The sequence below is a fragment of the Haliotis rubra genome, unplaced genomic scaffold (genome assembly GCF_003918875.1).
Source record: "Haliotis rubra isolate DU_JTF1 unplaced genomic scaffold, ASM391887v1 Scf2083, whole genome shotgun sequence".
Classification (NCBI taxonomy): Eukaryota; Metazoa; Mollusca; class Gastropoda; order Lepetellida; family Haliotidae; genus Haliotis; species Haliotis rubra.
In genome coordinates this window covers 1-27,685 of record NW_025766096.1, presented here as the reverse complement: position 1 = coordinate 27,685, position 27,685 = coordinate 1, and the positions used below count along the sequence as shown (strand labels likewise).

The 27,685-nt window shown below is 37.1% G+C and overlaps 1 long non-coding RNA gene across 1 annotated transcript; it reads left to right on the top strand.

Annotated features, from left to right (window-relative positions):
• The first annotated feature begins 976 nt into the window (after positions 1-976).
• On the top strand, positions 977-24,612 carry LOC124276375. Its single transcript, XR_006898530.1, has 3 exons — positions 977-1,182; positions 15,011-15,013; positions 24,599-24,612. It is a non-coding gene; the product is annotated as an uncharacterized LOC124276375 (long non-coding RNA).
• Positions 24,613-27,685: the final 3,073 nt, after the last annotated feature.

The window sequence follows — 27,685 nt, the reverse complement described above, 5'->3', positions numbered from 1 at the left end:
ATTTAGTATCAGGGAAACCAGGAAGTATCCAGATGCTTTACGTTTGTTCAGATTTCATAACATATTTATTTCTATTTTATGTGTATTGCTATTGCACTTCATGTTTAACTGAAGCAAACACACAGTGCACTACTGCAGAAACATCCCCGTGGTATTTATTGTAAATGCAACTCGATCGTCGTGGCAGTGCCGCTTATAGCCTTATTTTTGGTTGACAGTGCCGTAAGAGACCTTGGCAAAGTGACATAACTTTGCGCTACTTAAAGGCTTGTACATGTCCAACTCTTCCATATCTCACGGTGAAATGGAACATAAAGGTTCAAGCAAAACACGCCCCCTTTAAAAATCGTGAATATTCATAAGTATTCGATTCTGGTGACAGCGAATAACGAATTGTATTCGTGAACGGCTACGGTTTGATTCACCGAATATGCGAGTGAATCGTAACAGCCCTAATATTTACATAAGAAATTGACACATTTAGTGCAGTACACCATATTCTAAACCTTTACACAAGTGTTAGAAGATCAAACGTAGCCATAACTGCAACGGTCGACGGTCGACGGGGTGGCTGGAGAGGTATTTACTACGACAATGTGGGTATGTGGATCACTCTCTTCCAGCCACGGCAACACAACAGTTTTAACTAGTAAATGATTTCACAAGTCATAAAAGTTACCAACAGCAAAATTTATTATAAACAATAGCAAACTTCTAACAGTAAAGACAATATGCAATCACGCCGCCCAAAGCGTTACTCTACAAGTTATAAGGTACAGTACAATAAATATAGTTACAACAGTAGAAAGATTTTACATGCGCTTCTTCGAGTATAGTGCCTCCGGCAAGCCGGGTGTAAACATACATGTTATTCATGGTTTTCTTCCCTACGATGGAGATGCAACCATCCAACTCTCAGTGATTCTTCTGTCTGTCTCAACCGTTAATCGAAGAAATCTCTCATCTCCGTTATTTCTATTGTGACGTAAAATCCTAGATACGAAACCTTCTAAAACACCTCGCTATGACGTCACAACATGGCGGCGCCCATGCCGAGACGTAGCTTACCTGAGGCAGCACAAGTCAACACCAAAGTCGCTACATACATTACGCCACATCAGGTAGACTGATGGAACGAGGTGAAGAGATGGCTTGGATCTGTTTTACATACTAATTCCAACGGTATGAGCTCTCGTAATCTAAAGATCACGGTAAACTATATGTTGCAGTGCACTGGCGCGGAACAACACTACATGGACAGTGTAACTGATACCGCGGGAATTAATATACCCAAAATACGTCATAAGTAGTAAAGATATCTATATAGGGTAATTATTATCGATTACCCTGTACATTACACTATGATGAACAATATTCAATGCATTTGAACTAATATTGCAGTTTCACATGAACAGGTTAATGAACGGCGATTTAATTCAACCTTATAAGTAAAACTGATAATATTTAATGAACATGATTTATATATGTTATGAAATGTATATGCACCCATATTTAAAAGAATTATCTTGTTCTTTTGCACATTTTTGTGTCGCTTTATAGAAAAACAATGGTGTAAATTGATTGGCCAGGTCTTGCTGTTTGTCGGAAACGCTTTTATGATCCACTATCATTGTTTTCGATAATATAATCAATTCATATTCGATTTAAAAATATTGTGATGACAAACTCTAACTATATTTATACGGAAAAAAAATAAAAATATATAAACCATGTCATGTCTTAATTTGGACAAATCTTACATCCATATTCTAACATATAGTACGTACTAGTTCCATATATAAAGCTATCTGTTTGCATCTTCCATTGCATACTTATGAAGAGAAATAGCAACATAATCATAAGCAAAGAAAATATAGCGTCCGTATCCACAACAAATACTCTCCATGTGATCTGAGTTACATTGACCAAGTTTTAAGAATAACGGAGTTATGCCCCCTTATCATTATACTTGTATGACCTCTCTGTCGTTTGACGTCGTGGAAGAAAATCCATTTTTGACATTTATTGCGAGTCATTTTTAATGTTGAGTGCATAATGTTATGCATAAACACATAAATCCAATTCATATACACTTATGTCGTTCAGATATCAGGCTGTATTTTCTTCGCTGACACTTTCCGAAAAGATGCCCAATAAAAAAACGAATAACAACAATTTGGACAACATTTAGCAATATGATAGCTCTGAGTTGTCTTGTTAATACGACTCTTGTTAATCTCTGTTCCTCTTAATAAAATTTGAATTAAAACTGTCAACTGAATCTGTTAACAACAAACAATTCCCTACATCACTTATCATGTACAATAACTAAACATTAATTACTTCTCAAACTCATTTCTTATTAATGTGAAATATTCAACCACTTACTATAAAAGTCACAAATCGGTCACAGGATAAACAACACTAATATCCTCCAAAATATTTGAGAAAATCATGGGTCCTCCCTGTTTGCAGCACTGAATATATTCTGTAAGGATTGTGGCAAAGTTTCCCTTTCTTGTATGAGTGGAGGGCAGACGTCTCTTTATCTGCCACCACCTATTTTCTATAAGATTGGTGCACGCCCCTGTGGTTGGGTCCACAAAATAATCTGAGTGATTAACGTTGAGATGTTTGAACCCAAGTGATGGTAGATAAATCTACATGGGGAGGCTCCTCGTTTTGTCAAGACATCTGCTAGTTGATTGTTTGTGTCTGGCCATTTCACTTCTTCTGAGCCAGTTTCCACAATTTCTTTCAAAGCAGCAATGTCCATTCTCAGTCTCTTTTCTGTGACTGATTTTGTGGTAGTTGACTTCATTTGGACTTCATCTTTCATAAGCTTGGAAAGTCTCTCTGTTGTTGAGTGTCCAAACTGAACCTGCAGTTTCATGATAATTTTCTTTAGATCAGCACTGTCTTGTCCTTCCAATACAGGCCTACCGAAGAAAACTTTCCCACTGTGCAGAAAAACGCAGAAAAGCCCACATTAATCGTGGATATAGCAACATAAACATAATACCTCGCTACTGAAACAGTAAAAACGGCAACTTTAAATCGCTAACACTGCATCATAAAACGAGGAGCCCGCAACTTCAATTTTGCGCTTACGCAAATGAAAGAGGAAGTCTCGACCGCATGCTGACATTCTCCAGCTTGGACAAAATTACATTCCTTTTTAAGTATTTCTGTACTGTTATTTAACATTTATCATCATGATACTTGTGTGCACACTTGTTTAGTTTACTTTCCATTCGTATGAAACGATTGACAGTGTCCATTTCGACATATTTAATACTTTTTCTACGCGAGGTGATTCACAGTTGCTCGGAAATTGGAAAGAAGCGCAGATTGTAATGCGGATGCGCAGTAATTTTCTACTGATCACTCATTTGACTGCGTTACGTCATCTAGTTCCTGTCAGTTGTTATGTTAAAGTACGTATTGTTGTCAACAAAACTTAGCTTACGTTTGAAAAATAACAACAAACTCGCGTGGAACCTCAGAAACCTTTTGAACAACAAATACACTTTAATGTTCTCGTGACATTGTGCATCTGGATTCCTAGTGCCGTTCTCTCGCTAACACTGACAGGCGGTCGATGTTGGTATCTTCGTAAACCTATGAATTTCTAACTTCACTTTGTAATCTACTCCATCTATCATAACCAGACATGAATTTTCTGGGATCCGAGCACTGACAGTACCGTAACCACGGACGTCAATCCGGACACGACCGCTGACCATTGATGCCATGTTTGTTTACACTGTGAAAGTAGTCCCTAAATTTTGCATATGACCTCTCTAATTTGCATCGATATCCGTATATGACCCCAACGGATATCGAAAATATCCGTTGGCTTTATCCTGCCGAGAACACTATCCATTGTATGATAAATGTGTTTATGTTGCTATTTCCATGATTAATGTGGGCTTTTCTGCATTTTTCTGCACAGTGGGAAAGTTTTCTTTGGTAGGCCTGCAATATCATGATATCGGTTATCACACGGACAGATGGCAGTGTAGTTAGTGAACAGGGATATGGCGACACCCTGTCTGAAGATGTCAGTCTTAGAGGCTTTTAGTGTCAGAGTAGAATTCCTTTGGATATGATCCATTGTCACATCAGACACAGTTAAGCTGGTACTTGCTTGGAATTCACATGAACATGTAAATTCAGCACACCTGAGGAATCCAAAGAAGGCAGTCACTCTCTTGCACCAGCACTGACAAGCATGTAGCTGTGTCGTGGCTAATGCTGTCACATAGTACACAAGACCTACAGCGTAGTCCAGATGTACAGGTCGTGCAGATCCTGGTATCGGGGATTCCCCAGTCGAGATGTATCCCCCTCTCAGCTAGTGCCACGACACGAGCAGCAAAGCGTTTGTGGTAATCGTAATGGACGAAACCACCATACAGGTTGTGTAGTTCTCCAACAGTATGTTCATGTCGGTCCAGTTGGGTTCTTCTGTTTGGCCACGCTTCGCAGAAAATGTCTTTGTATATTTTGAAGGATCTAGTAAATTCAGCAAAGTTTAAGTTTCTGCTGAGGATCTGCCTTGACATTCCTACACCCTCCTGATTTGTCTGACACTCTGTAGTCACCAGCTTCTTGTGTAGGCAGCAGCAGTGATGCTAGGTTAACATATTTCCCCTGATGTATTTTTCTTGTTGTATGTTTGTCAACGAAATTTACATAGGGAATGGTATCAGACGACAGGAACTGCACTGAAGGTGGTGATATGTTATCATCGTTTGACCTACCCCTTGAATTTAATTGCTGTGAGAAGAAAGAAATGAGATCCTTCATTTTCCTCATTACACCAATCATGTCAGCTGAAGAAGTGGGTGGTGTTGCCCTGGTAACGGATGTCTCCTCTGTGCTCCCGGAAATTCCAGTGTGCGAGGGTGTGTGCTGCGAAGACGGAATGGCCGATGTCAGACTTGAGCCGCTGTTACGGGGGAGGGTCACTGGAACCGCCTCTTCATCCGTGCTGATCGCACAGTTCTCTTTATACAGTTGCAACACAGTCTTCTTCCCCCATGTCGAAGGCACAATGCCCCAATAGCTTGTAATCTCTGCCGTAACACAGCTGTAGTCAGGTATGGAGATTTCCTGGTCCTACGTGTTTTCCTATCCTCATCCCCAACATGGCGGTGCGTGTCAATCCCTTTGTTGGTTGAGGAAGGCGCACTTGAGCTTGCAGCATCAGTTCTACCTCGCCTTGCAGAGCTTCTGGAGGCCATGTCAGCGATTGTTGGCAGCTTCCCATCGATAGTGAGGTATAGTAGTGATAATATCAATCACTTAAGGTGCCGGAGAAAGCAGTAGCAAATTTGTACGTGCTGTTATGTGCTGTATCTAGGACATTAACACTTTGGATTAGCCAAATCAATTTCTACAGGGGTATATAAACATGTCTATAGATGCAAAACATCTTGAACATGAATCCAGCTGTCTTATTATCTAGGACATTAACACTTTTTAGTTAGCAAGATCAATTTGTACAGGGTTATACAAACATCTCTATAGATGAAAAACATCTTGAACATCAATCCAGCTGTTTTAGTATCTAGGACATTAACACTTTTGGATCAGCCAAATCAATTTGTACAGGGTATACAAACATCTCTATAGATGCAAAACATCTTGAACATGAATCCAGCTGTCTTAGTATCTGGGACATTAACACTTTCAGTGATTCATTTTGCTCTTCATGACCATGAGTCAAAATGACTCGTCATAACTTGATACAATGAGTCAAATTTGATCAAAGGGAGTCAATATAGTTTGCTTTCAACCCTCGTTGTTGGAAAAAACCAGTTTGAAGCTTTACATGATGATGTATTATGAATTTATATTTCCAGATGACTCAGATTATCAAACAAACAATTCCAAACTTTGTAGTAAGTTGTAACAGATTTTATATTTGGGATTACACTTTCTTAGTAAAGTACAAATTCTAGTACTTTTTGGGTTGAGTCCCATTTGGGATTCGAACCCACACCCTCAGAGTAAGGCTCCAAATCGCCAGAACACAAAGTCAAGCCACGCTAACCCGCTTCTGCCATATGAAGTGTGATGCACTTGCACAAAATACTGTTCAATTATATAATGCTGAGCTAAGCATTCCTGGGTTTTATGTTGAAAACTCTCCTGTGTTTTATATTTTTTGAGCCAAAAGGAGCTCACCTGTAGAAGCTCACTTTTGGACAGACGGCGGTTTTGATGGTCATCAACTTCGTGTTGTTTGAGTACTGTGAGCCTGTTCCTGCTCTTTGAAAGAATTTAATTTCCTACCGAAAATCCTCTCTCACAGCCTGCAGTATGCACTGCTGATGTGAGAGCAAGCTGGGCCAACTTCAGCATGTTGGGGAATTCTGGATGGTAAAGTCTGATGCATCGCCACAGCTGCCACATTTTATCCCTGGGGTACTTATCTGCTTTCACAACTTGTTTCAACTGAAACCACTCCTTTGTTGTACATTCCTCATCTAATAATGCTTGTGAAGGTTTTAGTTTGGTCTCTCCATAATCAATCCACTGAACTGATTGTGGTTTCCCATAGAATTTCAGGAGTTCTTCCACTTCAGTATTTCCATAATCTAACTCTGGCGTGGAAAGGAATGAGATTGGTCTCATTCCCAGGACATTCAATGCCTGGATTAAGTCTGTATCTGGAAATCTGCAAAATAAGTTAACAATTAAAGTATTCTTTACAAACAATTTTCATTTGTCTTTTTTCATGATCAGTAACTGATTTAACCAGGTTAAAAATCATTACACTAAAGATACAGGCAATGCATTACTCTGTGATAAAATATTAAATAAGTTTTATATCAAGCATGCAAAATTAACAATGTTAGTAATGAGTAATGCATCAATACCTTGAGGTAATATTTTTCACCGATCCATCAACAAATCTGGAAGTAATTTCTTGAAGGTTGAAGTTGCTTGGGTACATGGTGAAGCTCTTCCTTCAGTTGTAACAGGTAAGCAGAATTCATACTTTTCACTTGTTCCAAGTCTTTGAGGCGAAGGTCAAGTTTCACCTATAAAAGGAATTAACTAAAAACTAAAATTTGAACAAATACTAAACATGCTACAATTAAGAAATGAAAGTTAAACGTTAAATTTCCATTTGCCATTCCTGAGAAAATAATGAAATAGTTAACCTGATAATTTTACTGAGTGTTTCCTTTTGTTTTGTTTTTTAAATATTTCAGAATGAAAGTTCCCGACTAAAGTCTGTGGCTCACCTTCACAAGTGCTATGTCAACATTTTCTGTTTGGAAAAATTGTGACAAAACAGTAACAGGTGCCATGGCATCCATCATCATATAGGTGATCGAAACAAAGCTATCTGTAGACATCTGAAAGGACAAAAGTTGCAACTAATTAACTATCTGAAGTTTCATATACCGGTACACTGTCATCAGACTCCCCATTGTTCTTGGTGCCCTTAGTTTGGTACCTCCTGATATCTTGGCGCAGATCAGGAGAGTGCCCTGGTTCTCCACCGGGAGCATAGCCCTTCTGACACTCTGAGTAATGCAGAAGGCTGCAGTGTTGGGGAGTCTATATATTCTCTAGAAAGTTCTTCATGGGTTCGACTAGGCAGCACTTCCTGGGAGAAGTCCCATTTGCTGTTAGGGCTGCATGTACAGGGGGCAAACGCCCTTAGCAGATGATTAGCCTTACCAGCCTGATTGTGCCAGGATGACCCGAACTCTCTCTGCTGCATAATTTTGATTTTGCCCTGTGTTTTTACCTTTATTCTTCCTCTCTGCTGTTTGCCTTCTCTCTTCTGCTCTTGAGCTTCTTCTTCTCTGTGCATCTTCAATATGGAAGCCTCCACTTCAACATCATCTTCATTTTCATCATCCTCATCCTCTCATCTTCTAAGGTGTCTACCAAGGGAAGGAAACAATTAATTAGACTATAAAGGATTCCATAGTTTCTGTTGAAAGATTGATTGCAACATTATACAAACTGTACTGTGATACCACGGTGGATCTATGATCTCAGGTGAAAGATTAAGACAAGGTCAGCTATTAAAATGTTTTCATCGGGGATGTCACAAATATAATAATATAATAATAATAGGCCATTTATATAGCCTTCGGCGTCCACAGCGATATGCTCAAAGCTTCCTGAGCTCAAGAAGTTAAAACTATATACAGCTGGCAGGTACGGATGATTGGAAGTCACTTGTAGCGGAGAAATGGATGAGTCTTTAGTCGTGTTTTGAATGTACTTAGGAAGGAGATGATTTTAACTTTCGACTGGGAGAGACTACTACCCATTGTAAGTTTAGACTCACTTAAAACACTCACTATGGTATGCATGTACATGTGGTTACATCAAGATGAATTTCTTTACTAACTTGGGGAACCAACTGCAAACCTTATGCAGATGAATTGCATGAGGATCATGCATCAAATTGATGAAAAGCATGTGCAAATATCGTGCATGTGAACAGCTGCGTTTTGGTGTAAAGTTTTGTTAAGAATTAGCCAATTTTCAGGGAGTTTCATCATTTATTGAACTCATGACAATAAACTTTCAAATGTTACACATTTGTTTTACAATACATCAGTTCATGTGTAAACAGTACCCTTAAACTGTGTAGAATATTTTGCAAAATCTAGTTTAGGTCAGCTGACTGAATTAAGTGGCTACATTTACACTTGTGAGTCTAAACTTTTGATGGGGAGTATTGGCTGAAGTTATCATGGTGATCATTGATGAGTCACAACAAATCATCAGCAAGAGACATTCACGCGTGCTTTAATCATTTTGTAATCATCATGCACACTTTAGTAAAGGGACCACCTCCAGCGGTGTAGTGGTTAGAGCTCACCACAGAGACAGCAGAAGGTCGAGGTGGGTTCGATCCCGACCGCGTCCATACCAAAAGACGTTAAATATATGGTGATTGTTGGTCCCTGTCTGGTGCTTTCGGCATTAAATGGTCAGTATAATGTGTCTGAGTGGGGTATTCATGCTTCACTGCGGCATGGTATCTCAATGGGCTAGCACTATAAAACCAGCTTCGCCTGGGCTAGTACAAGCAGCCGCACATACACATACACATACACATACACGCATGCATGTCGTCATATGAGTCGAAATATTCTCAAGTACAATGACGTAAACCCAATTTCAACTCAACTTTAGTAAAGGATATCAAGCTTTGATAATCACATCAAATTCGGTCTTGTAATGACATTACTCAAGCATGGTTAGGTGATCATTTATAAGTCACAAACAAATTATCAGCAAGAGACAATCACGTCTTTAATCATTTTCTCAAAAGCAATTAGGTGAAGGTCAATGTTTTATCACCTGCCTGGGACATGTGACATTACCTGAAATTATAACAGAAAAAGCCCAAAGCATCCTATCCTCAAAGAGTGAAATAGAAACACTTGAGACACAGCAGATCAACAGCCTTTCTTATGTTTTTGAATGGTGCACCCAGGTGAAGAGATAAACCTGCTAAAGCTGACCAAAAAAAGCAATATCTATCTTTCATTGTATTTTGTGTACATGTTCCCACAGATTTCATTCAGAAGCCATGGCCTGGGTAACGGGTACCAGTTTAAGATCTAATCTCCACTCATATCTGGTCCCTTCAACATATTTTGGAAAACATAATCAGAGGGTAACTTGTTACCTATTCCAGAGATGTGCTGATGTCATAAATGGCCTCAAAACCTGACAATAATTACTGGGGATAAAGTGACGAGAATATAACTACTAACCTGAAGGGTCAGCCATCATCAACTCAAAGTCTTTCCCTGCGTGGAGAGACAACTTTCCGGTGTTTAAAGCATGGAGTACTTTGGTTACTTTAGCGAGCTCCAGTGTCTTCTCGTGAAGTTGGTAGATGTTGCAATGCACCCTTATATCATGGCCCATAAACTTTGCCAGGAGATCTTGGTTGCTCGGGGTGAGACCAAGTACTTGCGATAGTGTTGCTAGCTGCATGCGCAGTTTGGTGGATGTTATTCTAGAAGGCTGTTTGGCGCCACTCTTTTTGGCCATATCCCTCAGGGCATCACACCCTCTGATTGGAAAGATGCTCCTGGGTTTAGCGAAAAGGTGGTCATTTTCGATATTTAGTTTTCTGCGCATGTCAACCAGCAACTGAAAGAAACAAAATCATGTTCAGTAATGCCATAAACACTAAAAGATGTATATATTGAACTCCGTGCTTTAAATTCATTTCTCATACCAGTACTTTGTTTTCTGCAAAACCGTTTCTGATAATGCATGCACATAACCTTCATCATACTTGTGTTGTGGCCATATTGAGTGTGGTAACAGAAGTTACAAATAATACATGTTCAGGTCTTATGGGTGTATAAATAACATCATTGCTATACATTTGATACAAGTGTTCATACACAAAGAATATATGTTAACAAATACTGTGCTTAATCTTGATTCTGGTACCAATTTCATTGTGAGATCCCCAACTTCAGATCTATACACTTATTATGAAAATTTCATAATGAAAAAAAATCATCATAGCTCTCCTCCCAACAGGCATCCGCACTCAGTTATCAGCTAAGTATTTTTCCCCCTTGTCTCGATGCGCTTGTGAGTTTCACAAAGTTTCAGCTCAAAGCTGTTGAGGCTTTTTTTCTTTCTGATTCCATCATGGTATTTCCTTCTTTTAAACCGTTGTTGAAATCTGATATTTTCAGCCCTTGCGCTTCACCACTTCGTTTCCTGTTACAGAGTATTATCTGGCACAGACAGATCTTGCCAAACTCCAAGTATCTGGATTCATCATCCCAGTCCTTGCAAAGTTCAGAGGCCTTCTCTAAATATTTGTGCAGGAGAACAACATCTTCCACTAGTGGCAACATTTGTGGCCTGTTGTACCTGGCCGTACTCAGTGTTCCATGTGCATGGACAGAAACTCTCTCTGTCCATTCATCCTTGTATAGCTCAAGGAAGTCAGTGTCTTTTCTCTTCAAAGCCTCATCCTCATTTCGTGTGGCTGAATTCCTTAAAATACCGCAGCATTTCTGCAGGGTGTAGCTGAGCTTCAGGGCCAGCGAAGGCGTGGCAAATGTGTACACCTTGCTGTCATAGCCAGCAACATTTCTAACTGCTGTCATAACCGCATCAAACATTTGTGGGGAAAAACACTGAGTTAGTGATTTAACGTCACTGTTGGCATCACACATAGAGATAAAAAAAAACAACCAAGTTCTTTCATTTTTTGCGATATGTACTGCCACTTGTGCTGCTGTCCTCCAACTCTCTCGTACTGTCTTTGTCCATAGAGCAGAATGAGGGAGTCCTGCTTCACTATACGAGTGATAGAGTCCTCCCTCATTCTGTCCAGGATATTTGTTTGAAAATCACTTCGATTCTTCATAGGCAACAACTGTCTTGAATTTTCAATGGTTGAGCCGAAAATGTGCTCATTTTGGAACTGGCTACAGGTCTTCTGATGTTTTCGCAGGGATGTTTTAACAACAAATGCCCTGCAAAACTCACAGGGCAGATAGTGGTTAACTGATTTGTTCTCGCCTTCTCTGGATCTATACTTTGGAAGTAGAACACCCTGTTCTTTGCGGAAAACATCATAATTATGACCAAAATCCCCTTCTCTAAGGAGAACTGACCAAGCATCTTTTCTCTCTCTTGACTTTTTTGTGAGACACAACACCCTTGCTACCCTTGGTTCATTGGAATGAACCTGCTCCATATGGGGGGGCATCTTCGAGTAATACTTACTACAAAACAGGCAACAATGCATTTTGGCCTCACGTTTGCCGCTGATTTTGATGCATGTCTGAACAAGAATCTGTTTTGGTTTTTCTGTTGTGATTGGTAATGATTGTGATACCACATCTGATGCACCCTCATCACCAGATGAATCTGGCACATATTCCAGTCCTTCAGATGCTTCAGAATCCTCATCTGGGATATAATCCTCGTCTTTTTCATCCAGCTCAGAAACTATATAAAATAGATCACATCTGATAAGTAAAATGACATATAGTGCATGGCCTGCTACACCAATAACACAAAGACTAACTCAAACCCATATTGTCTTTGAAATATGGCAGATCTATGCCAAAACCTTGTTAGAATAGTTACGCTGGATGCTAACGTTTACTTATCTTTGCGGTTCCATTCACAATGAAATTTGATACAATTTCTTTTCAGTCTTAATAACACAATACCATTTTCAAAAATACCTCATTCCAGAAAATGTTGCAGCATATATGGAAAATCGTTTATGATATCAAACCACCATTTTATCCTTTTCTATATTTTCCATTAATTTTCTCCAGTAATTATTCAAGTGAGGTCATCATTGATATGCCACAAACAAATCATTAGCAAAAAACAATGACATCTTATAATTTTTGTAACCATCCTGCACAATTAAGGTAGTGTTTGTGTAACCATATGCAGTGTGTGTTAGGATTCTGGTTAAAACAATGTCAGGCAGTGATAATCACATTAACGTTATTTATGTGAGAAATTATTGCTGTGAAGACATTATGCAAGCATGGTTGAAGTAAGAGACAATCATGTCTTTAATCACTTTTGTAATGAATATGCACACTTAATTAAGGTTAGTGTTTATGCATCCATATGCAGTGTGTTAGGATTCCAGTTAAGAGAATATCACGCTTTGATAATCACATCAACTTCATTTATGTTAGAACTGATTCTTCAAAACACTGCAAATTAGCCTGGTTAGGTGATCATTGATATGTCATTAGCAAATCATCAGCAAGAGACAATCACGTCTTTAATCATTTTTGTAATCATCATGCACACTTAACTAGATGCACTGTGTGTAAGGATTCTGGTTTAAAAGATATCAGGCTGTGATAATCACAGCATTCTAATACATGTTATCAGATAAAAATGACTTTGTCATCACCACCTTCAGACTTGTGACAGTACCTGAAAATAATATACAAAAATCCCACAAAGCATCGTATTCTTAAACTCATTTTTCACATCAAAATCAGAGAAATATCAACACATGGAAGCATCTAAATATTCTCACATCATCTCTTGACATCAAGGAAATTAATTCAAGTACATTTACAGGATAAAAATCTGCAGCTTTCCTCTCAAAATCAACAAATGTTGATGGATTTTAGTGTGAAAACCAAAATCATCTTCATGAATGCTGTACATTAAGATACAAGATAATACTAACATACTTTTCAAATTGTAAACTTTTCCAACAACATTATCTTTTCGGAACATGTACAGAGACCTAACCTAATCAACATCTGTACTCCTTAAACCATGAAATTCAGGCATCACCAACTTTATGTGTTCCACCACTTAGACAAATCAAACTTACAATATGTTTGAAACATATAATACCAAATCAGCAAATGACAACATCAAGAGTACAATAATAATTTCATGATATACTCGGAGGGGATCAAGTAGTTAAAAGTATATGCACTTACCGCATTTAGTTGGTTCACCTATTCTTACATGAAATGTCCTCCCATCCTCATTATTTATTGTTCCTCCTGCTTTTGAGAGATACCATTTCATCTGTGAATAAAATGTAATAAACATAACAAACTTAAGTATAATTTAAATGGTATCTTTTTTCATAGTGTGAGGCTTCTACATATGTATGAGCCTGTGGTGTCCGAGTGGGAACAAACACTATCTTCTTTCAGAAAGCACTTTAATTTATAAGAAATGTCACAATACATGGGACAAGCGACAGACGCTCTATCCTGCAGCCGGGCATGTCCACAATCGGACTCTGCATTCGGCACCTACACTACCCACCTTCCAAAACACGATAATAGTGAAGCGCCCCTAAAATGACTATGATTAAACCATAGTTACAACAGCCTTTACACCTTTACAACAGAGACCAATGCTGTCTGCCCTCATAGTGCTGAATATTGCGCTTGAATCCTCTTGATGAGTTCTCTGGGCTGGTAACAATAAACGCGCTCTTTGAAGTACCAGTTTATGTTTTGTTTGTTTTGGGGCAAGGCCACATCGTTTAACGTGTTGCCAAAGCTCTTTCTTTACATAGTAACCCAGGCAGTGTTCACAGGGAACATAATCACTCCAGGATGTATTTCCACTTGGTCTGTAGGTGACTATTATTTCTCCTGAACCCCTTTTAATCACCTCTGTGTTATGAAGGTGACTTCCTAGATTCCTCAGCTTGGTCATGATTCTGTTTCTTTCGACTTTGTTGTTAGTAGCAAGATACTTTGCTACCTCGGCTTCTTCTTTGTGCGGTGTCTCGGTAACTTTGACTGTTTTGAAAGACAGTACGGACAGTGAAATGGTTTGTCGTATGACCGGCCATTTGCATTGTTCGTAGTTGTAACTAATATATTTGGTGGAATTGCCGCTGTCTCCTGCACGGCAAGGCTTTTGCTTTTTGAGACATTGGATAGATGTACTAATCCTGAATCGCTTTCAGAATCCTCTATCTTGTTACTGCTCCCCGAATCACTCCATGTTTGTTCTGAATTTGAGCTTGACTTCAAGAGCGGATGAAACACAAACCACCCCCTTTTATTAATGCATTCTCATTATCTATCTACCCCTCCACATATAGAAAGTTAACAAAAGCCTAATACATGGAATAATATTTCATAAAAAAGTATAAATATCCACAATTATATGTGAAAAAACTTATTTCTGTGCATAGAAGAAAATACTAAAGGAAATACGTTTGGTATACCTAGATTGCATGCATGTACATAGTAGCATGCTTGTTTCCATTAGTTTCCTAAATCACATAATCATCATTCACAGATGCACTTTCACCATACCTTCTTGGACATTGACGGTATCTTGGTTTGTTTAGTGTTTCTGAAGACATTTTTATTGACATAAGCCAAATATCACACCTTGACAAGCACTATTTCATGGAATATACATGTCTTATGCTTTTAGAGGTGATATAGACATTACGTCCCTTGAACAATATTTCGGTCATTCTAGATGTGTCATCCAATAGAGAGTGGGCTGACCATGATTGATTGACATAGAAAAGACAGATACAGCAAGAGAAAGACACAGTGGGATTATGAAAGACCCTATCTAGTCTGGATTTTAGTCTACCATTTGACCAATGAGAATGGTAGGCACATACCTTACCATTTGAACAGCTGCCGTGGTTTAAAGTTCAACGTGGTTGCTTCTGTGAGGTTCTGAGCATTTTACCACAAAGAATATTAAATAATATTTTGTCAAATGTTTTTGTGAAAGAAATGATTTTTTAAAATTGTGAATTTCTGAAAACTCACACTTACCCGAAATGCCTTCATCTTCCTTCTTTCTAATGTCTTTCTGAATGTACACAATATAAGTTCTGCCTTCTGCCTGATGCACCCACAGTTGGCAAAGTGCGACACTGCAAGTCAATATGCCATCTGTATTACTTTATTATTGTAAGCTTGAAACAAAGCGGTTAATTAGCTCGAAAGCTTTGAAATTGAACAACAAATGCTCCAGAACAGTTTGTTACTCACACAAGTAATATTTAGTGAACAATTATCTTTTGATAAACACATAACAGTCTAAAACACGTTGCTTTGTGCTAATAATTATACGTTACCTTCTTCACAGTTGAGATAATTTCAGGATACTTTCTTAGTGCTGCTCCATGCAGTCAGGCTTCCCCAACTTTGATATAGCTTTCAAACACTGTGGCAAGTTCTGTAATGAAGACTTCTCCTTAAGCTAATTAGTTTAAACATTTCACGCATAATGATGAAGTAGATCAATCACCATTCTAAAACATGGTTGAAGAAAAATATGTGAAATATAAACTTGCGTGAATAACAAGATATTTCAAAACTAAATTATGACAGCTCAATGCAAAACTATTCTGCAATGCAAAAGCGTAATAGTATGATGCTTGAGGCCACTGCGTCTTGAATAAAGAAAACCTGGCGTCTCTATTAAGTTTTTGTTTTTATTGAACTATGTTTAGTTATTATCATTTAGTTATTAGCTCATTATCATTAAAATGTTGCTGAAAAACTAAGATCACAATCAAACCTGTTTTCCCAATTGAAGAGAATTCCTAATTTCTTTGTAAATGCAGCTTAGCTTGATAACTGTTTGTTGCACTGAAATAAATATTTATCCATAATTATAAAAAGTGTGTTAGCGGAGGTTCTCAGATTTCTTTGTCATAAATATGTTTGTATATAGACACTATATGTATAGATCAAAGCTGACTTTCACTGAGCAGTGTAAATGCATGGAGATACAATCACGTCGAGGTAAATATGTGTAGATATTTGGAATATAACCTATGAATACATATATTTTACAGTACCTTCCAAAATGAGGGAGCACAATCATATTATGTGCTGAGATTATCAAGCAACTGCATGTATTTTCTCTTGCTGCTAAACTTACTTGTTTGGCGTTGATATATTGCCCAGCAACTAACATTCAAAATTACGACTGAACATGTTCAATTATAATGGTATTTCTTCTTTAAACTACTTAACACATTTCTTTATCAGCGGGTAATTTTCCGCCAGCAAGTTATCAGAGTGGGCACTTCATAGTGTATCAAATTACAATACTGCACTAAAAACAAGGGGCTAAACTGAACCTGAATGTATTACTTGATAGTGTAACCAACAATCATTATTAACTCTTTTCAACACCAGTCAATCAGAGGCATTTACTGCCATGACACGAGTTCCCAGAGACTCTAAGGTCACAGATGAAGCCTATGTTTATGAAGGAAATTATAAGCTTGTAAAACGTTATTACTACTACATACACCATTTAAAAGATCTAATCCACTGTTGATAAATATGAAGTTTATTTTTATAATATAATTCAAATTTACAACTTAAATACATTTATTTTTGAATGAAAATGCAAGTTTACATTTATAATGTCCAGATAAACCCATGAAAGAAGCAAAAACTATGGCGATTTTTTCCATTTGTGACATGTCATAACATGCCCGTGCCTTTTTCTTTCATATTTTCATTTTCACGTAATCAGAAAATTATTATAAAAGATTTCTTAAATAATATGTATGGTTGGCTTATTTCCCGATATCAGTGGCTTTCGGCTCGGTAACAGGACACAACAACGGAAAATACCTCGGTTTTGAAGCCATTATGAATAACATGCGAGGCGAATCGTTTGATGTCGGGTATCGTTGGAAAGCTCTGAACATCAACAATATCACTGTACCCTTGCCAAAAGTATTTTCACAGTTGTAAGAAGCGATTTTATTGGATAAAGATTGGTTTCCAATGACCCTTTTTTGCCACAGTCTGCTATAAGGTGTCGTGATTGGTCAAAATCGAACCGTTGACCTAAGGCAGCCAATCATATTACGGCAATGGATATCATCCTCGTAAACGAAAACTTTTAGATTTAGACAAAAGTTTTGGGTAAAATAATGCTATTCTGAACATATTACGCAAGAAATCGCTACCTATACATAAATTATGGAACTTATTGGACGTATCGTGCTAGGTTATGACCTGTGACAAAAATGCTTCATGTATATATTTTCGCATTAAACATCGTGTCCGAGCGTGAAGATTGAGGTGGCGAGAGTCGAGATGTCACTTGTCAGTGACTTGACTTACATTATATGATCGCACAAAAAGATGGAAATAGTAATTTTATATGTACGTTTGACAACTTTTATGAATGTTGTTGTTGATTTTATTCATTAGTTTATTCAATTTATTTAATGAATTCCTCGAAACATCGTTACTTTGCTCTTTGACAATGTTATTGTGGACCCACTGTCGAAGCATGTGTAGGGACAGGCAAGCATTTTTTGAAAATTTTATAGAATTTTTGTCTTTTCATAGTTTGATGGGTTGAAACCTCCAGTTGTGAAAAAAACCCACCATCATAATTTGGGACATCAACCAGTCCCCAAACTACATGTGTTACAACCTTGTTTTGACACACCATTTGTGCATGCATTTTCGCATGTTTCAAAAAGTAACCTCACTCAATAGTTTCAACAGACAACTGCTGTTCCATGAACAAATTTAATCACAATTATAACAAAACATTAAGGAACACATATTCAAAATTACAATGCTGAAAACTGTCCCTGAATTTTTAAAGATGCCAGGAAACAGACCACGGTCAGCTCATGAAGGCGATTCTGAAACAGAATGAATCCATACAATGGCAGGATCAAATAATTTCACCAGTTTTTATGCTTTCTTTATCTCCGATTTAAATAATGTGAATTTCCATTTAATTATTTGATATGACCACTGTTTTTAAAGCTTCCAAACAAAGTGTTATACCTAAAGTTGAACTCTCTCATGCAATGTCCTCCCAGCAATACATCTTGTCAACAAGGTTCACTGAAAACACTTCTTAGGCAATGTCCTCCCAGCAATACATCTTGTCAGCAAGGTTCACTGAAAACACTTCTTAGGCAATATCCTCCCAGCAATACATCTTGTCAGCAAGGTTCACTGAAAACACTTCTTAGGCAATGTCCTCCCAGCAATACATCTGGTCAGCAAGGTTCACTGAAAACACTTCTTAGGCAATGTCCTCCCAGCAACACATCTTGTCAGCAAGGTTCACTGAAAAGAAACTTCTTAGGCAATGTCCTCCCAGCAATACATCTTGTCAGCAAGGTTCACTGAAAACACTTCTTAGGCAATATCCTCCCAGCAATACATCTGGTCAGCAAGGTTCACTGAAAACACTTCTTAGGCAATGTCCTCCCAGCAACACATCTGGTCAGCAAGGTTCACTGAAAACACTTCTTAGGCAGTATCATCCCAGCAACACATCTGGTCAGCAAGGTTCACTGAAAACACTTCTTAGGCAATGTCCTCCCAGCAACACATCTGGTCAGCAAGGTTCACTGAAAACACTTCTTAGGCAGTATCATCCCAGCAACACATCTGGTCAGCAAGGTTCACTGAAAACACTTCTTAGGCAATGTCCTCCCAGCAACACATCTGGTCAGCAAGGTTCACTGAAAACACTTCTTAGGCAGTATCATCCCAGCAACACATCTGGTCAGCAAGGTTCACTGAAAAACACTTCTTAGGCAATGTCCTCCCAGCAACACATCTGGTCAGCAAGGTTCACTGAAAACACTTCTTAGGCAGTATCATCCCAGCAACACATCTGGTCAGCAAGGTTCACTGAAAACACTTCTTAGGCAATGTCCTCCCAGCAACACATCTGGTCAGCAAGGTTCACTGAAAACACTTCTTAGGCAGTATCATCCCAGCAATACATCTGGTCAGCAAGGTTCACTGGAAATACAGAAAATAACATATTGAGTTCATCATCCACAAGGAGCATGAGAAATACTTTCCGCTTCAAATGCTTTAAACAATATTCATCTAAGGAAAGAGTTATGACCAACATTAATTACATATAGCAGTAAATGGTGTGCATGCTATTTTCTATGCCATGGAATCATGTATGCTAGTCTGAATATGATAACTAATGAAAGAAAATATACTAACTTATAACTAAGGACTAAATATAGTAAAAGGATACCTTATGATTCACATATAATTATGATATGTTATTTGCACAATAATAATTGAAATGTTTCATTCTGTAATCACTTCTACTCATTCCACTGATACCTACTGATGTTAATTATAACAATGAAATGGAACAATAAAGAAATAACTGAAGTAAAGGTTAGTAAGGAAATGGAACAATAAACAATCTGTGAAGAAAATGTCAGTAATTAGTAAGGAAATGGAACAATAAAGCGATCTGTGAAGAAAAATGTCAGTAATTAGTAAGGAAATGGAACAATAAGCGATCTGTGAAGAAAATGTCAGTAATTAGTAAGGAAATGGAACAATAAACGATCTGTGAAGAAAATGTCAGTAATTAGTAAGGAAATGAAACAATAAACAATCTGTGAAGAAAATGTCAGTAATTAGTAAGGAAATGAAACAATAAACAATCTGTGAAGAAAATGTCAGTAATTAGTAAGGAAATGAAACAATAAAGCGATCTGTGAAGAAAATGTCAGTAATTAGTAAGGAAATGGAACAATAAACAATCTGTGAAGAAAATGTCAGTAATTAGTAAGGAAATGGAACAATAAGCGATCTGTGAAGAAAATGTCAGTAATTAGTAAGGAAATGGAACAATGAACAATCTGTGAAGAAAATGTCAGTAATTAGTAAGGAAATGAAACAATAAACAATCTGTGAAGAAAATGTCAGTAATTAGTAAGGAAATGAAACAATAAACAATCTGTGAAGAAAATGTCAGTAATTAGTAAAGGAAATGAAACAATAAACAATCTGTGAAGAAAATGTCAGTAATTAGTAAGGAAATGGAACAATAAGCGATCTGTGAAGAAAAATGTCAGTAATTAGTAAAGAAATGGAACAATAAGCGATCTGTGAAGAAAAATGTCAGTAATTAGTATGAAAATGAAACAATAAACAATCTGTGAAGAAAATGTCAGTAATTAGTAAGGAAATGAAACAATAAACAATCTGTGAAGAAAATGTCAGTAATTAGTAAGGAAATGGAACAATAAATCGATCTGTGAAGAAAATGTCAGTAATTAGTAAGGAAATGGAACAATAAACGATCTGTGAAGAAAATGTCAGTAATTAGTAAGGAAATGGAACAATAAGCGATCTGTGAAGAAAATGTCAGTAATTAGTAAGGAAATGAAACAATAAACGATCTGTGAAGAAAATGTCAGTAATTAGTAAGGAAATGAAAACAATAAGCGATCTGTGAAGTAAAAGTCAGTAATTAGTAAGGAAATGAAACAATAAACGATCTGTGAAGAAAATGTCAGTAATTAGTAAGGAAATGAAACAATAAACGATCTGTGAAGAAAATGTCAGTAATTAGTAAGGAAATGAAACAATAAACAATCTGTGAAGAAAATGTCAGTAATTAGTAAAGGAAATGGAACAATAAACGATCTGTGAAGAAAAATGTCAGTAATTAGTAAGGAAATGAAACAATAAACAATCTGTGAAGAAAATGTCAGTAATTAGTAAGGAAATGAAACAATAAACGATCTGTGAAGAAAATGTCAGTAATTAGTAAGGAAATGGAACAATAAACGATCTGTGAAGAAAAATGTCAGTAATTAGTAAGGAAATGAAACAATAAACAATCTGTGAAGAAATGTCAGTAATTAGTAAGGAAATGAAACAATAAACGATCTGTGAAGAAAATGTCAGTAATTAGTAAGGAAATGGAACAATAAACGATCTGTGAAGAAAATGTCAGTAATTAGTAAGGAAATGAAACAATAAACGATCTGTGAAGAAAATGTCAGTAATTAGTAAGGAAATGGAACAATAAACGATCTGTGAAGAAAATGTCAGTAATTAGTAAGGAAATGAAACAATAAACAATCTGTGAAGAAAATGTCAGTAATTAGTAAGGGAAATGAAACAATAAACGATCTGTGAAGAAAATGTCAGTAATTAGTAAGGAAATGGAACAATAAACGCATCTGTGAAGAAAATGTCAGTAATTAGTAAGGAAATGAAACAATAAACGATCTGTGAAGAAAATGTCAGTAATTAGTAAGGAAATGGGAAACAATAAACAATCTGTGAAGAAAATGTCAGTAATTAGTAGGGAAATGGAACAATAAACGATCTGTGAAGAAAATGTCAGTAATTAGTAAGGAAATGAAACAATAAACAATCTGTGAAGAAAATGTCAGTAATTAGTAAGGAAATGGAACAATAAACGATCTGTGAAGAAAATGTCAGTAATTAGTAAGGAATGGAACAAGAAAAATAACTAACTGAAGTAAATGTTAGTGATTTCAAAATTATATTAAACTGGAAAACAAATAGTTAGGTAATATTATGATAACCAGGAACAAAAGAAATATGCAGTTCACTGGTGTAGTGTAGAAGTCAAACAAATCATATCATGCAAATCACATGGAACATTTAAATTAGTTTTTTCATCATGCATGATTGGTGTCAACTGATTTGTTTCAGGTAAATAAACCAGCTCACGCATGAATCCCTGATCTGTTAGCCGGATCACAATGTTGCAGAAATACAGGGAAAGTCTGTCTCATAATGTTTCACAATCCATATTTACACGATCATCAAATCTCCGGCTTCATAATCCAGCAGCAAGTCATACACATAGAGAGCATCGTCATGATCGTACTTCACGTTGTACCACGAAGGGTATCCTGGCACCGTAGAGATGACATTGCCTTGGTACATGTTTCCATCTGAAAACTTGTAATCAACTCTTGCCAACAACTAATGGTTGATTTGGTAGCACTGTACCTTCAGTCAGTGGTCCCCTGTATGCCTCCTTGACAAGTTCTTGTAGATTGAATTGGAGCTTTTCAAGGGTGAACTGTCTCACTTTTCCTGGGTTATTTTAGCCGCTGAAGGAAAAAACATTGGGGATGCTTGATTTCTGAAGAAGAACTTTCTTTCTGAAGTTGAGTTGGGTTTGAAGGGCTTTTCTCTTTTCAGATGCTGTCCTTATTTCTGCCAATTTTGTCTCAACTTCAGTCTAGATTGCCAAAGCCCATAATAGGCAATCAAGTTTGTTAGGTTTTCTTTTCTCTTCAGTTTTTCTTCTCTTGCTGTTCTAATGGCATCTGCTTTTTCTCTCTGTTTCTGTTCCCGTCCTCTTTTGATATCTTCCAGTCTCCGCTTGAAAGTTAAGCAGATGGTTTTGCTGTGTGTTCTGGAATCATCAAGGAGTTTGTTCTTTTCTTCTTCAGGTAAGGATTTCAGCCATTGTCCTGTTTTATTGAAAGAATACATTAGGAATGACTCATTGCAAAGGGTTGAGGCATTTGGGCGATAATGAAGAAGAAAATCCACCTGCCCAAAGAAGAATTCCGGTAATTTGTTGTGCTTCTTTGATGAAAAGGTCTCTGACTTCAGTTCATCAGTGAAAGAAGCATACTTGCCTCCTGGAAGTTGATCAGTAAGCTGGCGTTTAAGCAGAGTCAGCATGCTCTCACACACAACCCGTACGACATCAGATGTAAGACCATCCACATCACATGGGCGCAGGGAGTTCCCTGTGGATGTTGTCATCTTCTGCAACTGTTGTGTCAAATGGCGCGTTACCTTTCCAGTCACAAAGTCCATGGCTACTGCATTGTCACCTTTTAAACTCTCAAAAGGAATGTGCAGAGATCCAAGTATTGCTTGTTCATTTCCAGGATGTGTAGACCACCTTCAATGAATCGCCAAAGTGGAGCTATTATCTGTTTGGATATGAGACCAAATGCACGACATCCTGCGAGACAGACTTCATTTTTGATATCACTTCTAATCTGTTGCAATAGCCTGTTGGTAACTCCATGGACATTTTCTAGGAAATTGATAATTCTTTGCTGATGGTAATAAACAACCCCCAAGCAAAAATACAACATTAAACCGATTGTGTTTAAAGGGGAAAAACAGCACTTTCTCATTTTCACTTTCAACAAATGTCTTCCATGAACCATGGACTCCACTTTTCATCTGCACCTCTTCCAAATGCTTTGCTGGAACATCTGATCTGATTTGGAATACTCGGGTTGGTTTTCTTCATCATGGCTTGTACAGGCATCCCTCGCCATAACGCAGGTCTTGGGGTCCATGGATGACATGAAACTTGCAATCAAACATCACAAGACATGATAATTCAATTGTTGTTCCTGTCACGCTACCTGTTATTCAACTAAGCCGGAAATAGCAATCAGCTGGGCACACATCGATGTTTTGGTCCAATGTACCCGTTGATTCATTTAAAAGCGATCCAAAATATAACATCCAAGAATTTCTATTCCATTATCAGAATAATTGGGGGCGGTGGGGTAGCCTAGTGGTTAAAGCGCTATGGCTCGTCCACGAAGACCAGGTTCGATTCCCCACATGGGCACAATGTGTTAAGCCCATTTCTGGTGTCCCCGCCGTGATATTGCTGGAATATTGCTAAAAAGTGAAGTAAACTAAACTCAGTCAGTCAGTCAGAATAATTGATATGTCAAGCAGTTATTCTAACAGAGATCTTATATATTGCAATCATTATAAGTATAATGCATGTTTTCTCTGAACATATTTAACATAATAATATGCATTGCTAAGCACTTTGGGTTACCTGGCTGGATACATTTTCGTAGGAGACAGTTTGACAAGTCACCGCTGACTTCCGTGGTAATGCGGTCACTTTGATTGTAAAACAAAATGTTGGCAATTAATTGTCAAATATGACTTCAACGAGTCAATAACGCGAGTCTTGGGGTCAGTGGATGACAAGGCTGTAATCTGTTAAGTGATTGCTGAGAAAAATGTGAAATTGGTGCTATCGCGGTGAAGCGCCAAAAACGGACCCTCACCTAATGTGGTAAGCGGGTGTTGTATGGAATGAGGTAATGCCATTTCACTCACGGTTTCTCCGTTGTTATTGTAAACAGTTTTAATGAATGAAAATGGGATTGAATTTAATCAAATAAAATGTTTTTCTGACATCATACATTCTCGGATGGCGGTGTATACCCGCCGCAATTACGCCAGCTGTGTTGCATCATAGCAAACGTTGTAAGTACATGGCTGATAATTGACATGTCTTTATGATAAAGTTATTACGATGTTTCGCTGTTCATCAATTATTATTGAAAAGACCCTGCATGTTTTCAGCATCTGAAAAACATGGATATATCACGATAAACACTGTTAATTGCAATCTGCACTGAATTTCACTTCAGTTTACTACGTGGATTAACCAGAGCTCAACAGCCGGATTTGTTGATGTGCTATTTTCAATGACGTGAATATGTGTGATCACTGGGCAACTTTTTATGGGAGCCACGGATTACCCCCGGTGTATCGCAAAGAGCGTTATTAAGAGGATGACTGTACCTGGTACAGGATGGTCAGGGTGTTCTGTGGAATGAAGTTGTTCAAATTTCTTGATGGCTAATGCGCCACATCTGCACATCCAACTAACAAGTACAGTCCACAAAAGAAATTGTTCATTCTTGAACATGCACCTCTTTCTTCATCCGACATTTCTTCCCATCCTTGTACAATGTGTGGCAACAGTTCAAGTCTGTATCACTCCAGTAATTCCTGAATTTTTTTTTTGTGTAGCTGCACAATCACTTATACTGTTTTTAATATTTGTCAGAATCTTCTGGCCAGCCTCTGTTGATGACCCATGGCAGGCAGCATCGATGTCACCAATGATGTCTTATAAATTTCCATGTTTGGTATTGACAATGTTCACTTACTTTTTAACACTTAAAATTCTGCTGCCAATTCATCCTGCATAAGGTAACCATGGACCTGCAAAGGGATAAAACAGAAAAAGGGCAATGATTTATTTCAAAACACTACCATTTTTTCGTGAAACTGAATCTATTGTAAAAAGATAATCAATATTGTCATATTAATTATATATCATTTAATGACATATGTCATGGAAGTAGCAAATTGCATTATATAGAACAGATTATCATTAAATCTATGTACAATTAGTGAATTAAAATATAATCAGATTTAAAAAATTATTCTATACTATTACTACACTGTGTATAGTCTACACTGACAGTTAAAGAAACATGACTTGAAATATCATTTGAATCAGGAAACAATTTCACACACTGTAAACATTGAAACAATGAAAACCAGTGAAATTAAATTTGTAGGTTAGTACAACAATATTCAATAACTTACTTAATACAAATTAAAACTCGAATCAATACTGGAATAACAAATATAGAAAATGGAGTATCCATAATCTTGACAATTGATGTAAAAAATATATAATAAAAGCAGCCCAAACTGACCAGTGTGTTGCCATGCCCTAGAGTCTATACCCTTACAATCACTGTTACTGTTAATCAGTGTTAAGTTAAATTTTAAAAATGAAATCATGAAATTTTAAAAATGGTTTGTTAATTTGAATTTGTTTCAATACTATTACTAGTCAGACTTTCTGATGTTTTACATGTGTTTTGTAAAGGGAGATAACTCTAAAACTACCTACCTTGAGCTACCAGCTTGCTAAAACAAAGGGAAGGAGTGTGGGTTCAAAACCCCTGAACCGCTAACTAGGAAAATATAGTTTTCTTTTCATTTTTAAAGTTTTGGGTTTTAGAGAGTTCCTTCACAGTGGTATTATTTACTCAATGAAAGTACATGTATTCTACACCATGAAGTGATACTGGCAATTATAGTTAACAAGAGGAAACTTTATCTAAACTGGGAACTACTACAATTAGCTGTACTGGTAAGACATGAACATCAATATTCTAGTATTGAAACTGCCTTAAAATTAATGCAATTCAGCATTATCACCTACACTATTTAGTATACTTTTAAAGTTCTTGCAGTTGCTGTTGCATCCCAAAGGAAATGATCTGTCATCTTGTTTGTTCAAATTATTTAACCATGTTATTGGTTTGCAATAAACTTTAAATGAATTTTAAACTTCAAATTTTAAAAATATCAAAATATTCATATTCAAAACATTAGCAAAACATAGTTATATGTTATAGTCTGTTTGCAGTGAAAGCGCATTTGATGAATTTCACTTTAAACAAAAATGTAAATCAAATAAAGTGAAAGTAAGATTGTGAATTCTGATAATTTTACCTTGCCATTTGAACATTTAAATCTGAGAATTTCATTCAACTGAGCATAAAAGTTGTTTAACAAACGATCATAGTTTCAAATCGCTGTTATTGGTTTGTATTTCCGTTCACTATTTCTTCACCAAACTTGGCACATAGATAGATCTGGTGGTGTACTGGTGCCTTTGGTAGTTTTGGATTTCTGAATAAAATAATTTTTGGTGTTTCCATGGCAACAATATTTACTTCAACTGAATTTGAAGGTAGTGCTCCTTTCTGAGCAGAACTTTGAAAAACCTTTCAGTACTCTCCTTCAACTTTTCTATATACACATAAGAAAAATTTGACCTAATCATAAGTCATAGACATATTCATGAAGAATATTTTGCCATTAAGTGGGGATATTGATGACTTTGTCTTCTTGTTGTATTTTTCATAGAACGCAGCTGGTATTTTAATGATGACCAATGATCCGTGAGCATTTCCTACATGTACTGCAATACATATCTAACATCTTCGATGTCAACCTTGAAATTCCAGGTTCCCTTCGGAAGAAATTTGCATTCTCTTTTCTCCTTCTTGTTACATTAGCTGAGTCTTCAGTTGATAACACTTTTGCGCTTCTAGGGGTTTATTGATGATGACTGTTACATAAAGCCATTTGACATTGTATTGAATCTCGTACGTCATCACGCCGGTGTGTCCCGAGATAGTTACTTCCGGGTAGAAGTGTTACATGAAACCGTTACCTGTGATTAGGGTTGAAACAGGTAGTAATTGAAATTAAAACAAAGTTACGTGAACGTTGTTGATGTTTGTATAGGTGCAATCATTTTGCTGAAAATACAATAGTTTGAGAATTAAATCGTCCCATAGTTTTCATCGATTGGCTACCCTGTCATAGTTCAAGAAGGGCGCTGACCCTCTCATGGTACAGCAGGATTTGCACAAAATCCTTTTGTGACAAATTCTCGAGAACTTACACCAGGAAATGTGTTCCATCTTCTTAACTATCTTCAACACCATATAACATTAGACTCTATCATGGTTGACATAAAGTTTGTTCTCAAACTCAAAATGCCAGCGACAAGA